Source organism: Chlorocebus sabaeus, chromosome 18 (assembly GCF_047675955.1).
Source record: "Chlorocebus sabaeus isolate Y175 chromosome 18, mChlSab1.0.hap1, whole genome shotgun sequence".
Taxonomy (NCBI): domain Eukaryota; kingdom Metazoa; phylum Chordata; class Mammalia; order Primates; family Cercopithecidae; genus Chlorocebus; species Chlorocebus sabaeus.
In genome coordinates this window covers 32656921-32671922 of record NC_132921.1, presented here as the reverse complement: position 1 = coordinate 32671922, position 15002 = coordinate 32656921, and positions in this window count along the sequence as shown.

Below are 15002 nucleotides of genomic sequence, written 5' to 3'. Positions count from 1 at the left end.
ATTTCTACCAGCAATGTAGAAAGGTTGTAATTTCTTCCCATCCTTTCCAATACTTGTAATCTGTCTTCTGGATTACAGTCAAGCTAGTAGGTGGGAAGTGGTATCTCACTGTCATTTTGATTTGTATTTCCCTGATGGCTAATGATGTTCAGTATCTTTTCATATGCTTATTGGCCATTATATATCTTCTTTGGAGAACTATCTAACCAAATACTTTGCCCATTTTTTTCATTGTGTTATTTGTTCTTATTATTCAGTTGTAATAGTTTTACAAAATTCTGGATACATGTCCTTTATCAGATATATGATACGATTTGCAAATATTTTCTCCCATTCTCTGGATTGTGTCTTCGCTTTCTTGATGGTGTTCTTTGAAGTGCAAATTTTAAATTTTGATGACTCCAGTTTATATATATATATCTTACTTTTGTCTCCTGCGCTTTTGGTGTCATACTAAGAAATTATTGCCCAATCCAAGGTCACAAAGATTCACTTCTAAGTTTTCTTCTAAGAGTTTTATAGTTTAAGATTTGTGTGTGTGTGTGTGTGTGTGTGTGTGTGTGTGTGTGTGTGTGTGTGATGGAATCTTACTCTGTTGCCCAGGCTGGAGTGCAGTGGCATGGTCTCAGCTCACTGCAAACTCCACCTCCCAAGTTCAAGTGATTCTCATGCCTCAACCTCCTGAGTAGCTGGGACAACAGGCACACACCCACTACGCCTGATAAATTTTTGTATTTTTAGTAGAGATGGGGTTTCACCATGTTGGCCAGGCTGGTCTTGAACTCCTGAACTCGTGATCTGCCCAACTCAGCCTCCCAAAATGTTGGGATTACAAACATGAGCCACCATGCCCAGCCTTAAAATTTTACATTTAGGTCTTTTGTTTGAGTTTTCTGTATGGTGAGGTAGGGGTCCAACTTCATTCTTATGCATGTGGGTATCCAATTGTCCCAGCAACATTTGTTGACTATTCTTTCCCCAATAAATAGTTATGGCACCTTTGCTTAAAATCAATTGACCAGGCCAGTTGCAGTGACTCACACCTGTAATCTTAGCACTTTAGGAAGCCAAGGCAGGAGGATCAGTTGAGCCCAGGAGTTCCAGACCAGCCAGGGCAACATGGTAAGACCCTGTCTCCATACAATTTTTTTTTTTTTAATAAGCCAGGTATGGTGGCATGTGCCTGTAGTCCCAGCTGCTCAGGAGGCCAGGAGGTCGATGATGCAGTGAGTCATGATTTTGCCACTGCACTCCAGCCTGGGTGACAGAGTGAGACCCTGTGCCTCCCGCCCACCCCCAGAAAAAAACACACTATAACAATGAAAAGAAAATCAGGCCGGGCGCCATGGTTCATACCTGTAATTGCAACACTTTGGGAGGCTGAGATGAGAGGATTGCATGAGCCTAGGAGTTTGAGACCAACCCGGGTAACAAAGTGAGACCCCCATCTCTACCAAAAAAAAAAAAAAAAAAAAAGCCAGGTGTGGTGGCACGCACCTGCTGAGTGGGAGGATTGCTTGAGTCTGGGAGGTTGAGGCTGCAGTGAGCTGTGACTTCACACTGCACTCCAGCACCAGGCAAGAACAAGACCCTCTATTCCTCCCCCTCCAAAAAAAAAAAAAGAAAGAAAAGAAAAAAAGAAGGAAGGGAGGGAGGGAGGGAAGAAAGGAAGGAAGGAAGGAAAGAAAGAAGGAAGGAAGGCAGGGAGGGAGGGAAGAAACGAAGGAAGGAAGGAAGGAAGGAAGGAAGGAAGGAAGGAAGGAAGGAAGGAAGGAAGGAAAAAATCAAATCAATTGACCATAATATAAGGGTTCTTTTCTGGACTTTCAATTCTATTCTATTGATTTATGTGTCTGTCCTTATGCCAGTACTGAGTATCTATATGTCTTGATTACTGTGGCTTTGTAGAATTTTGAAACTGGGAAATCTGAGCCCTCCAACTTTGTTCTTTTTCAATATTATCTTGGCTATTTTGGGTCCCTTACATTTCCATGTAAATTTGAGGATCGGCTTGTCTAATTTTGCAAAAAAGTCAGCTTGGAGGCAGGAGTTGCGTTGAATGTGTAGAACAATTTCAGGAGTATTGCCACCTTAAAAATATTAAGTCTGACTTAGTAACATGGATCGTCACCCTTTCCTCTTAAAGTGAGCCCTGACTACCAGTCCAGTAGGGCTGGGCTGGTTGGGCCTGGGATTGGGGGCAGCTGGACAAATCTCTAGGGTCTTGGGCCCAGGTCACTAACTCCCTTCCTCCCCAAGCCTCCTTCTCCACACCCAAACCCACACCCAATGCTCCACGATCCCCAAGAGGGAGTATGAGACCCTTCACCTTGCCACACCCTGCAAAGCCAAAAAGCTGTCTTTACATTTTCGGGGCCTCTGGCACGGGCAGCCGCCGCCACATAGTCAGGATCCTACAATCGCAGTGACTACAAAGGCTTTAGGGATACTGCATTCTGGTTGCCAGGGGCTACCCTGGTATTAAGGCGAGTGGCTAGCGGTGCTTTTGCGTCCTGCCGGAAGTAGGGAGGGTCACCATGGGAACCGTGAACGCTGAAACCAGCCACTTCCTTTTGGCTCTGAGAAGCTGAATCTGCGCGATCCTCAGATCAACCTCGGTCTCTCTGGCTGGATATTTATCGGGTTCTGCCTGGAAGACCAACTAACGCCTTTCCTCTTGGAAAAGTCGCAGGTCTTAATACAGCTTCAGTTTATACGTTTCTTTGTGCCTTACAATAGTCATAAAGATCTGGTTAGATCTCCACTCCCTCCGGGAGAGCTCCAGAAGCTCACAGTTGGACCTTTCTTAGCACGTATGGAAAGACCCTTGCTATTTTGCTATTTATCGTACTGGCTTAAAACGGGGGTGGGCAGGCAGGAGCGTCCCTCTCGGAGCGGGCGGGAAAGCGCAGCGGCCACGGTTGGTCCCCCCGGACCCTGCAGCTCCTGCTGTGCCCCTCAGCTGCCATTAGAGTCCCTCCTGCCTTAGAGTCCCTCCTGCCGGTGCCTCCACTGGAGGGACCTAATGGGGACTCTAATGAGAGCCCTGCATCCTACCAAGGAGCCCCCAGAAGTCGGGCCCAGCGTAGGGTCGGTTGGCCGGGTGGAGTGCGTCCAACCTCTGACCCGCTTTTGGGAGGATCAGAACCCCGCGTCCAGGCGGCCGGCGTGCACCTGGAGCACTAGGGCTCTGGTCGCGGCCCGGGCTGTCCCCGAGTCCGCATCATTCCGGGAAGTCCGGCAGCCCGGGGTGTCCCTTGGCGGAGCCCCGCGGCCCTTCACCGCCGCGCGGAAAGCTGGATCGGCGGCAGGAGCAACCCGCAGCCAAGCCGCTCCTGCCCTGAAGGGACTAGACCCTTTGTCTCCACGTCGGGGGTCGGCAGATCGTATGGCTAGATCCTGCAGGCCCACATTTGGGCACAGGCGGAACAAAAAGCACAGCCCAGGGAAGCCACAGGTTGAAAGCGGTGAGGGTGTCAGGCCTCATGAAACTTCACACAACCTGGAGCACAAGGCTAAGAAACCTGCCACTTGAGCCAACTGGTGGCTGTGGCCCAGCTGAGAGCGGAGTAACGGGGCTCTTGGGGCAGGCGACCTAAGCCCCTTTCCTCGATTATCTGTCTGAGTCTGTAACCCCGCAATGGGTTTGCTGCACAAATAAAGACCGGGGCATTACAGTAAAGAAAGAATTTAGGCCAGTGGGGTGGCTCATGCCTGTAATCCCAGCACTTAGGGAGGCAGAAGCAGGAGGATCCTTTGAGCCCAGGAGTTCCAGACCAGCCCGGGCAACACGGTGAAGCCTATCTCTACACAAATATATAAAAATTAGCCGGGTGTGGTGGTGCGGCCTGCAGTCCCAGCTCCTGGTGGACTGAGGCGGGAGGATTGCTTGAGCCCGGGAGATTCAGGCTGCAATGAGAAGTAATGGCACCACTGCACTCTAGCCTGGGTGACAGAGCCAGACCCTGTCTCAAAAAAACAAAGAAAAAAGGAAAGAAAAGAAAAGAAAAGAAAGTCTGACATGAAATCAGTCACACCACATGGGAGATGCAATTTTATTACTCAAGTCAGTCACCCCAGAAATTCAGGGATGGGGTTTTTAAAGATAAATTGGTGGGTAGGGGGTCAGAAAGTGGGAGGTGCTGATTGGTCAGGTCGAAGATGAAATCACTGGGAGTTGAAGGTGTTCTCTTGTGCTGAGTTCATTGGGAGTGTGGTGGCAGAGTGGGGGGCGGGTTACAAGACCAGAAGAGCCAGTTTATCTATCTGGGCGGTATCAGTTGGTACATCAGAATGTGGGGTCTGCAAAAATATCTGAAGCAGTGATCTCAGGTTTTGCAACTGTGACTCCTAAACCGTAATTTCTAATCTTGTGGCTAATTTGTTAGTCCTACAAAGGCAGTCTAGTCCCCAGGCAAGAAGGGGGCTTGTTTTGGGAAAGAGCTGTTTAGGCATTTGTTTCAAACCTAAACTATAATCTAAGTTCTTCCCAAAGTTACTTCTACATACACCCAGGAAAGAACAAGGACAGCTTGGAGGTTAGAAGCAGTATGAAGTCAGTTAGGTCACATCTCTTTGACTGTCATAATTTTCTCAGTTATGATTCTTGCAAAGGTGGTTTCAAGTCAGCCCCTATCCCTTCTACTCTCTGTGGTCCTTGAGTGCTGAGATAGGAGGAAGATAGCAGGTTTGCAGGTTCACAAGGGGGGAGACCTTCTGCTGGAGGCTGAAGCATGTTTATTGCTATTCTTTCCCAGACACCACCTTTCACACCACAACTGAATAAAATTTATTGTCACTATGTGTCAAATTGTCACCCACGCTGTGATATGACTTTGTCCCCTTGCTGTGTCCCCTAACTGACCCTTTCTTTAGGTTTAGGAAGATAAAACAAATGTTTCCAACTTCAGAATGCTTATTCTAGGCTTCCAAGTTATGTCTTAGCTTTGCTTTATTTTTTTAAATTTTTTAAACTTCTTTTTTTTAAAAACTATAATTGTTCCAACTTCTATTGGTCTCAAGCATACAAGGAAATTGTGTGAAAACAAAGAGCCAAAAAAATCATTTTTGTGTAATTCGTTTGAAATAGTTTGAAATAGTTTTTAGTGTTTTACTTTGATATCAGCAGTGTTTTTGTTTGGATTAAAACTATGACTATAAAACCTTTATTCTTAAACATGTTATTAGATGTAATTCTATATGAATTTATAACATATATAGTTATTTTTGCTTATATAACAGGGTTTGATTTTTGAGAAGTAATTTGTAACACTACAAAGAACAACATATGTCAAGGCTTCTGTTTTCATTTGAATATTTTCCTTTAATAAAAATGAGAGAAGAGGGAAGACAATGTTTTCTTTCTATCACTATAGTATTTTAAGATTACTTACAACTCTTCCTTAATAAGGTAACTCAGCACTGCACAAACCCCTGCCTTAGCCTATCAGGAAGAATCTTTGGGCCAGATCTTGGTTTTTTGGGTGTCCAGATCTCCTTTTTGGAACATATTATGTTATTTATAGGAGTGAGCAACACAAGGACCATGGTAAACTTTTCATGGATTATGTAAAATAAAACAAATAAAAGTTGCTGCCGGGAAGTGCTTTACTCAGTTGCCAAGTAAGACAGACACTGGCATGTATAGGACTGAAAAGTATAGCAGATCTAGCCACTGACCACCTACTGAGCACCAACAAGTACTCTGCTAATCTGCTTTAAGTGTGTCCCTTAGTCTGGCCGTAGGGACAATATAGATGGCTCTTGGTGGGAGGACAGTTGGACTTGATCTTTTCCTCTTGTCTTGGAGGAAAAATAGTCCCTGTTATCTGTTTTTCTGAACTTCATAAATTGGATTTTTTAAACATTCATTTGTCTTTCCTGTGTTTATATCTCTTAGATCTGCTCCCCCATAGTTATTTCTGGAAATGTCAGCTTCCTTATTTACACTGTGACGGCTCTACCAGCCTTTCTATTGGTGCACCTGTGCCCAGAAGACTATGTCTTGGTCCCACAGTTACCTCAGGTTCTCCTTTGTTGACACCTTTCCCAGATGTGGACAAAACCTTCCCAACTTGGCCCCAACTCGCATTTGATTTTCTGAGCTTTTTGCCAACCCTCCCTACGCATCAGTGTATGAGCTGTTCTTACGTTGAAAGTGAAAACTCCCTCTTGTGTGTCTAACACTGCTGCCTTGTATCGAGAAAGATGAAATACTATCTCATTGTATTCCTCTCTAATTTAGTCTTGAGGTCTCTCTTTGGAGAGTGGCCATAAACCCTAACACTGCCTTAGTAGGGGTCCAGGGCATTGTTTTTTTTTTTTTTTTTTAGAGGCAAGGTCTTACTATGTTGCCCAGGCTGGTCTTGAGCCCCTGGGTTCAAGCAATCCTCCCACCTCAGCCTCCCAAACTTCTGATATTACAGGCCTGAGCCACTGCACCTATTCTGTCTGGGGAATTTGGTCATGGACGTTTGCAGTATGCCTTTCACATGCTACTTTTTTATCCAGGTGGATGGCCCAATGCCTAAGTGACTGACCTGAGACCAAGTATTCATCTCATAGGAAACTTATTTATGTTGGCAGGTGCTCTTGTGGTTCTTGTCTGACCTGTGTCCAGTTTATTTCTACCATGATAGCCAGTCTAGGAGAGCTCTGACCAAGAGAAAACTTAGGTTCAAGTGTGCCAGTAGAATGGACAGAGGCAACAAAACCCATGAAATAGCAGAAGCATTTTCTTACAGCACCAAAGATGAGAGGAGTAAAAATGAGGGCCAGTAGGAAGGTCGCAGGGACAATACACTCAACCAACAAGTTGGGGGCCAGAGAGAAAGATGGACCCATGGGCCAAGGCCTTTGTTGGGGTCCAGGGTGTTGTTACCCAAGCAGGTCTTCTTCCGAGAGTTCTAAGTGGTGGGTTTAGAGCAAGCAGGCATGCATCCCAAGGGGTTATGCTGTGACTGAGATGTGGTCACTGTGGCATATCTGTGTAGTCTGTGTGGCATGTGGGGTCAGTGGGGCCAGCTGGGCCAGTCTAGTGGGTTGTATCTAGCTGCCCCATGGAGACATGGTCACCAGGAGCCAGTTGTATAAAGCAGATATCTGGATTAAGAACATTCAGAAACTAGGAGTAGGCAGAAAGCTAGAAACTGTATCCAGGGTGACTAAACCAACTTCTGAAATGAGAAAGTTAAACCTACTTTCAAAACGGATGCAGAAGTGACATGATAGGAATTCATTACATCCATGGTTGAACTAAGTGTATTTTATAGTTCATTTATTTTAGTTTACATGAAATCTACTTATATTAGCATATGAATATTCATAGTTATGTAACAACCACCACACTCAAGACACAGAACTCTCTTATCATCCTCAGTGATTCTTTTGTGCTGCCCCATTTTAATCAACCTGTCCCTCATCCTTAGCAGCTGGAAACCACAAATCTGTTTTCTGTTCTCATAATTTTGCCTTTTCCGAAGTATCATATAAAAGGATTTTTTTTTTTTTTTTACATAGGCTCCTTTCACTTGGATGAATGCTTTTGAAACCCATGTTGTTGCATGTATCAGTAGTTTCTTCATTTTAATAGCAGAGTTGTGTTTCTTTGCATGGATGTACTCTATTTTGTTTATCCCATTTACCTATTGAAGGACATTTAGGTTGTTTCTACATTGTGGTGGTTAGGAATAAAGTTGCTAGAAATATTTGTTTACAATTTTTTTGAGATGGTCTTTCTCTGTTGCCCAGGCTGGAGTGCAGTGGCATGATCATATCTCACTACAGCCTTGGCCTCCTGAGCTTAAGCCATCCTCCCAGCCAGCTCTGCCTCCTGAGTAGCTGGGACTACAGGTGCACACCACTACACATGGTGGGTTTTTTTTGTTTTGTTTTGTTTTGTTTTGGTGAAGATAGGGTCCCACTATTTTGTCCAGACTGATCTCAAACTCCTGGCCATAAGTGATATCATTTTGCCTATGGATCATCACTTCAGCTATTTGGTGAAGAAACTACTTTCTCAGTTGAACTACCTTTGTTATGTTTGTGAACATATATAAGTGGATTTGTTTATGGATTCTCTACTCTGATCCTCTATTCTAATTTTGTCTAAAATCACACATTCCTGATTACTGTAGCTTTATAAGAAGCCTTGAAATCAGATAGTGTAAACCTTCTTCAACTTTATTCTTTTTCAAAACTTCATTCATTCCTTTGTCTTTCCATATCATTTTCTATAAAATGTCTTGCTGTGATTTCGATTGAAATTGCATTGAAATGATAGTGTAGGGAGAATTGAACTCTTAATAAGACTGAGTTTTTCTTTTTTTTTTTCTTTCCTTTCCTTTTCTTTTTTTTTGAGACAGAGTCTCTTTCTGTCGCCCAGGCTGGAGTGCAATGGCGCAACTTCAGCTCACTACAACCTCCGCCTCCTGGGTTCAAGCAATTCTGCCTCAGCCTCCTGAGTAGCTGGGATTACAGGCGTGCACCACACATCCAGCTAATTTTTGTATTTTTGGTTTTTTTCTTTATTGTATTTCTATTTTCAATTTTGTAAATGCTCTTTTTGTATTTTAGTAGAGATGAGGTTTCACCATGTTGGCCAGGCTGGTCTTAAATTTCTGACCTCAGGTAGTACACCTACCTTGGCCTCCCAAAGTGCTGGGATTACAGACGTGAGCCACTTCATCTGGCCAGACTGAGTTTTTCAATCTATAAACATGCTATATATCTCCACTTATTTAGGTTTGCTTTTGTTTTTCTTCACTTTTTTGTTTTCAGCATACAGAACTAGCATATATATTGATGTGTGTGTGTATATATATGTGCCTAAAATTTTCATATTTTATGTTACAGTTCTATTTAAAATCTTGATTTTCATATATTCATTGCTTACAGAAATTCAACTGATTTTTGTATAGTGACCTTGCATTCTACAACATTGCTAAACTCAATTATTCTAGATTTTAAAAATTTTACTGCAATTTTCTATGTAGACAACCATGTTATCTGAGGATAGATAGTTTTATTTCTTCCTTGCCAATTGTATGCATTTTATTTTTTCTTGCCTTATGGCATTGGCTAAGACTTCAAGTACAATGGTTAATATAGGTGATGAGAATATACACCCCTACCTGTTTCCTGGCCTGATGAGAAAGAATTCAGTCATCAAGTATGCTGTTAGCTATAGGTTTTTTATAGCAGCACTTTTTCAGTTTATGGATGTTCTCTTTTTGTTGCAATTAGATATTGAGATTTTTTTAATGCTCTTTTTGCATCTGCTGAGATGATCGTTCGTCTACTGATATGATGAATTACATAGATACATTTTCAATCATGAACTAGATTTGCATTCCCAGATTAAACCCCAACTAATCACTACTTAAAACCTTTTCTTGTTTTACTGCTGGATTTGATGTGGTAATATTTCATTCAGAATTTTTGCAGCTATGTTCATGAGAGATATTAAGTTTCTTTACTTGTAATTTCTTTTCCTGGTTTTGATATCAGAGTAATACTGCCTTCATAAAATGCATCGGGCAGAGTTATTTTCCTTTATTTTTGTTTAGAGAGTTTATGTAGAGTTGGTGTTATTTTTAAAAGGTTTTATAGAATTTGCCAGTGAAGCCAATTGGATCTGGAGTCTTTATTGTTTTTTAGTGAAGAATTTTAAATGTAAATTTAATTTTCTTAACATATATAGGACTATTTAGGTTTAGCTATTTCTTCAATAAAATTTGATAGTTTGTGCCTTTTAAAAAATGTGTTCCAGGAAGGGGAGCATCACACACTGGGTCCTATTGTGGGGAGGGGGTAGGGGGGAGGGATAGCATTCAGAGATATACCTAATGTAAATGATGAGTTAATGGGTGCAGCACACCAACATGACACATGTATACATATATAACAAACCTGCACATTGTGCACATGTACTCTAGAACTTAAAGTATAATAAAAAAGAATGTGTCCAATTCATCTACATTGTCTAATTAATAGGCATATAATTATTTGTAATATTCTTGCAATGTCCTGGTAGTACCTGTAGTGACCCTGATATTGGTAATTTTTGTCTTCTCTTTTTTGTCAGTATGACTAGAGGCTTATTGATTGGTATTTTAAAAGAATGAGTTTTTTATTTTTCTTTATTGTGTTTCTATTTTCAATGTTATTATTATTCCCTTTCTTCTCCTTGTATTTTATTTGCTCTTCTCTTTCAAGTTTATTAAGGTGGTTTATCATTAATTTTGAGACCTTTTCTAATCAATGTCTTTCTAAGCACTATTTTAGCTGTATCCCACAAATTATGAACTCTTCACTTTCATTTAGTTCAAAACATTTACCAATTGACATCTGCTTCTGCTTGGACTCATGGGTTATTTAGAAGTATGCTGTTTAAATCTCAAATATCAAGTAGTTTTTCAGACATCTGTTATTTTTAGTTTAATTATTTTATGTTTAGAGAAAATATTTCATATAGTTTCAATTTTTGATAATTTGTTAAGGTGTGGTTTATGGCTCAAAATGCGATATATCTTTATCAATGCTCTATGTGCACTTGAAAATAATGTGTATTCTGTTGTTTGTCAGGTGGGGATGTTCTAATAGATAGAGTGTGTATATATATATAATTATATGTGATACAATGACTCATAATGACCTATAGATCAAGTTAATTAATAGCATTGTTTAAGTCATAGTTTTAAACTGGATTTCTGGAGCTCGGAAGTCCAATCTCTGGGTTGGAAGATGATCTTTAAGTTTGAGTACAAAATCCAATCAAAATAGATCTGTTTTTGTTCCTTGTCAAGTCTATCTGTAAACACTGCCTTGAAGACTACAGTCTGCACACACCAGATTATTTACCAGCTCCAGATTCTAATGTTCTGGGACCTAGAGATAAATATTGTGTTAGTCTATAATAGTTTCATGCATGAGCCAATTCTTTTCTGAATTCGATTTTAATATCCCTGAGTATTTCCTAAAGGAAAGGAGGTTTTCTGGACTATTATACTGGCTAGGCAGAAACAAAGAAATTAGGGTGCTTAGGCCACCATATGTTGTGTCTGCAAGACTTGTGAACACTCTACCGCGGGCGGCATTCCTTCGGTCTCCTCCACAACCACAGTCCTTCCAGTCTTTCATCCTTCCTCCAGTTTCCTAGTGTGTAGGGCCAGTTCTGTCGAGCAGCTCCCAGGGGTGAACTGATAACGAAATGCGGTCGTAAAAGGCTGAGAGACAGAGGCTTGAGAGAAGCCCATAGCTCCATCACATTCCACAAACCACTCTTCAGAGGAGCAGAGCAAGTTTCGGATCACAAAGCTGGGTAACGGCCAGTTCAGAGCCCAGATCTCCTGCCTCCCAGCCCTGTGTCCCTGTTGGGACATAACACTCCTTCACAAGGGGACAGCCCTCCTGAGTGACTTGTAGACTAATGGGCCTTCAAGACCCCAAGTGATAATTTTCCAGAGACATAATTTATGTATTAAAGCTGGCTAGTGGGGGATATTTCTTGAAGGTAGGGTAGGTGGTTAACAGGTTTTATGTTTAATCACCTAAAAAATATTATACCAGAGCACACTCCCCTTATAAAGGGAGGGCTGATCGTGGTCTAGTTGGCTGGGCTAGGCCTCGGGGCGGGGAAAGTCGGAAAAATCTCGAGGTCTTGCACTCTTCCCCAACTCCTGCGTTTACCAGGATCACCACGTTTAGAGTGGAGCTCTTCATCTTCCGCTGCAAGGGGTCAAACAGCTGGCCTTACACGTATTTTTGTCTTTCCTGGGTGCGCCTGGAGCTAAGAAGGTAAACAGTGGCGGTTGGAGATCAGAAGTAGGCTCTGTCACTATGGAAACCGAGGACGCTGGGGCTCGCGCCCTCCTATTGGTGCTGAGTTGCTGAGTCTGAGCAGTTTTCATCTCATGTTAGTCACGTCCCCAGCTGCGTTGCTGGCTGGCTCTCGGGTTCAGCCCGAAAAGTGGAGACGCTGAGGAAGTAGGTGGTGGCGAATACAACATTCTTTCTCATGACACACTCACCATGTGGTTGGAGAAATTACATGAAATAAAACAATTTAAGTATTTTTTTAAAAGTGCCCTTAATAACAGAGGAGTGCAAATCCAGACAGCACCTTCTGAAGGATAAATAATTTACCAGTGGAATGTGTAGGAATAATGGATGCTGTGGGGCACCTGGGTCTACTTCCAGACTCAAGAATGTGTTCCTCCAGTTGCAGGGAGTATTGCTAGCAGAAAGCCTTCAATTGTAAGTCCTCTTCTGAATTGCCTAAGTCAAAGAGAGTTACACAATGAAGGTCACGCCCCTTTCCTGGACAGTTCACGTCCAATCACGCATCAGTGACATGGAGTAGAAATCCTTTCCTGATTGCCTCAATCCCGGACAATTCTTGCAGGTTGTCCCAGCTTCAGAGCTCCATGTGCTGGGCCGTGGATTTCACTGAGACTCATGGCAATTCAACATCTCACTCTGCCCAATTCTGCTTTCTTCCACTCTACGTTTTTCTATTGGTGGTGATTTCATGAACAAAAATGAGAAATTTTCTACTGTGAAGCAGCTATTTTTATTTTTATTAATCTCTTCTTTAAACAGAAAACAGTACCTTTGGTCAGGTTTAAGCCCTAGAAAAAAAAATTTTTTTTCACTCTCTGGTTACTAAGGAAAAGTCTGCATTTCAATCATTGTATGTGACAGACTGCCACGGTTACTACTTGAGACTATCATTAGGGCAGTTACTACTGTAACTACTTGAGACCGTCATTACAAGACTGAACAAAGGGACAAACATACAAATGAAAACTTAAGACAACAGAAACTGTTTTAAAGGAAGGGGCCAGGGGAAGAAGAAGACAGCTCCCTGCTTCTAGTGAGCAAAGGCAGCCTCTGAGCTTCCACATCCCTTCGTATTTATTGGGTAGAAAAAGCAAGGAGGAGGAGGTAACGATTGGTCAGCTGCTTAACTGATCACAGGTTTCACATTATGACTAACAGGCTTCAGATATACCTAATCACAGGAAACACTGTGCTTGGGGTGTGACTGCCCTCAGCATTCCTTCTCGGCAGCAGAGGCAGTTTGACAGTTTGCCAACTTCTACACTTATGAGGACAGTTTGCTGTTTCCTCGCATAGCCTCCAGTGGTATACTGAGTTGATCACGACCCTCAATCTTTTGGCCTGCAACAATTGTACCCCTATATGTGTTGTTTTCCTTCGGCTGCTTTCAGTAATTTTCCTTTACCTTTGGTTTGGGTGGTTGAATTAGAATATATTTAGGTATGGTTTTCTTTTTTTAGTCTATCTTTGAGCCCATTTGGGGTTCATTGAGCTTCTTCAATATATAAATTTATGTCTTTCACTAAATTTGAGACGTTCTAGTCATTTTTTTCCAAATATATTTTTATGCACTAATCTCATTTTCTTCTTCTGAGACTCCAATTATATAGAAGTTAATTAATTAATTAATTTACAGGGTCTCTGCTGCCCAGGCTGACGTACAGTGGTGCCATCAAGGCTTATTTCAGCCTTGACCTTCTGGATTCAAGTGATCCCCCTACCTCGGTCTTCTGGGCAGCTGCGACTACAGGTGCAGGCTACCATGTCTGGCTACTTTTTTTTAATTTTTAATTTTTGTAGAGACAGGATCTCACTATGTTGCCCAGGCTGGTCTTGAACCCCTGGGCTCAAGTGATTTTCCTACCTCGATATTGCAAAGTGCTGGGATTACAGGTGTGAGCTATCATCATGCCTGGTAAACTTGGACTTTTTATATTGTCCAAAAAGTTTTCAAAGCTCTGTTCACTGCTTTTTTCTCTCTCTCTCTCTATCTCTCTCTTACTAAGATAGAGACAGGATCTTGTGCAGGCTGGTGTTGAATTTTTGTAGGTTCAAGTGATCCTCCCACTTCAACCTTGCAAGTAATTAGGACTATAGGCATTCCACTGTGCTTTTCAATCTTCTTTTTCTCTATTTTTCGGATCGTATAATTTCTGTTGACCTATTTTTAAATTCCCCAACTTCTTCCTCTGTCATCTCCATTCCGCTATTGAGCTAATCCAGTGACTCAGTGTTTTAGTCCATATTCACGCTGCTGATAAAGACATACCCGAGACTGGGAAGAAAAAGAGGTTTAATTGGACTTACACTTCCACACGACTGGGGGGTGGGGGCTCAGAATCATGGCAGGAGCCGAAAGACATTTCTTACATGGTGGCAGCAAGAGAAAATGAAGAAGAAGCAAAAGCAGAGCCACCTGATAAACCCATCAGATCTCATGAGACTTACTGCCACGAAAATAGCATGGGAAAGACCAGCCCCCATGATTCAATTACCTCCCATTGGGTCCCTCGCACAACATGTGGGAATTCTGGAAGATACAATTCTAGTTGAGATTTGGGTGGGAACAAAGCCAAACCATATCACTCAGTTTTATGTTAATTACGTTTTTGTATTTTTCAATTCTAAAGTTTCTATTTGGACCTTTTTCATCTGTGGAGAACTTCTGATTTTCCATTCATTTCAAGGGCATTCACCTTTACCTTGTGGAAGATGATTATATGGCTGCTTTAAAGTCTTGTATGACAATTCCAGTGCTTGATTTTTTTGTGATTGGCCTAGAGAAAGGTTAGTAAGAACTTTTTAGAAAAGTCAAATTTGTGTGTCTCTATCTGTAGGTATAGCTTGGAGATGATGGTAATAATTATCATATGAGAAATTTATAACTGTGTAGTGCTCCATAGTTGATAAGTACTTACGCATATAAAATCTGGCTGGGTGCAGTGGCTTATGCCTATAATCCCAGCACTTTGGGAGGCCAAGGCAGGTGGATCACAAGGTCAGCAGTTAGAGACCAGCCTGGTCAATATGGTGAAACCCTGTCTCTACTAAAAATACAAAAATTAGCCAGGCATGGTGTTGCACGCCTGTAATCCCAGCTACTTGGGAGGCTGAGGCAGGAGAATCGCTTGAACCTGGGAGGTGGAGGTTGCAGTGAGCCG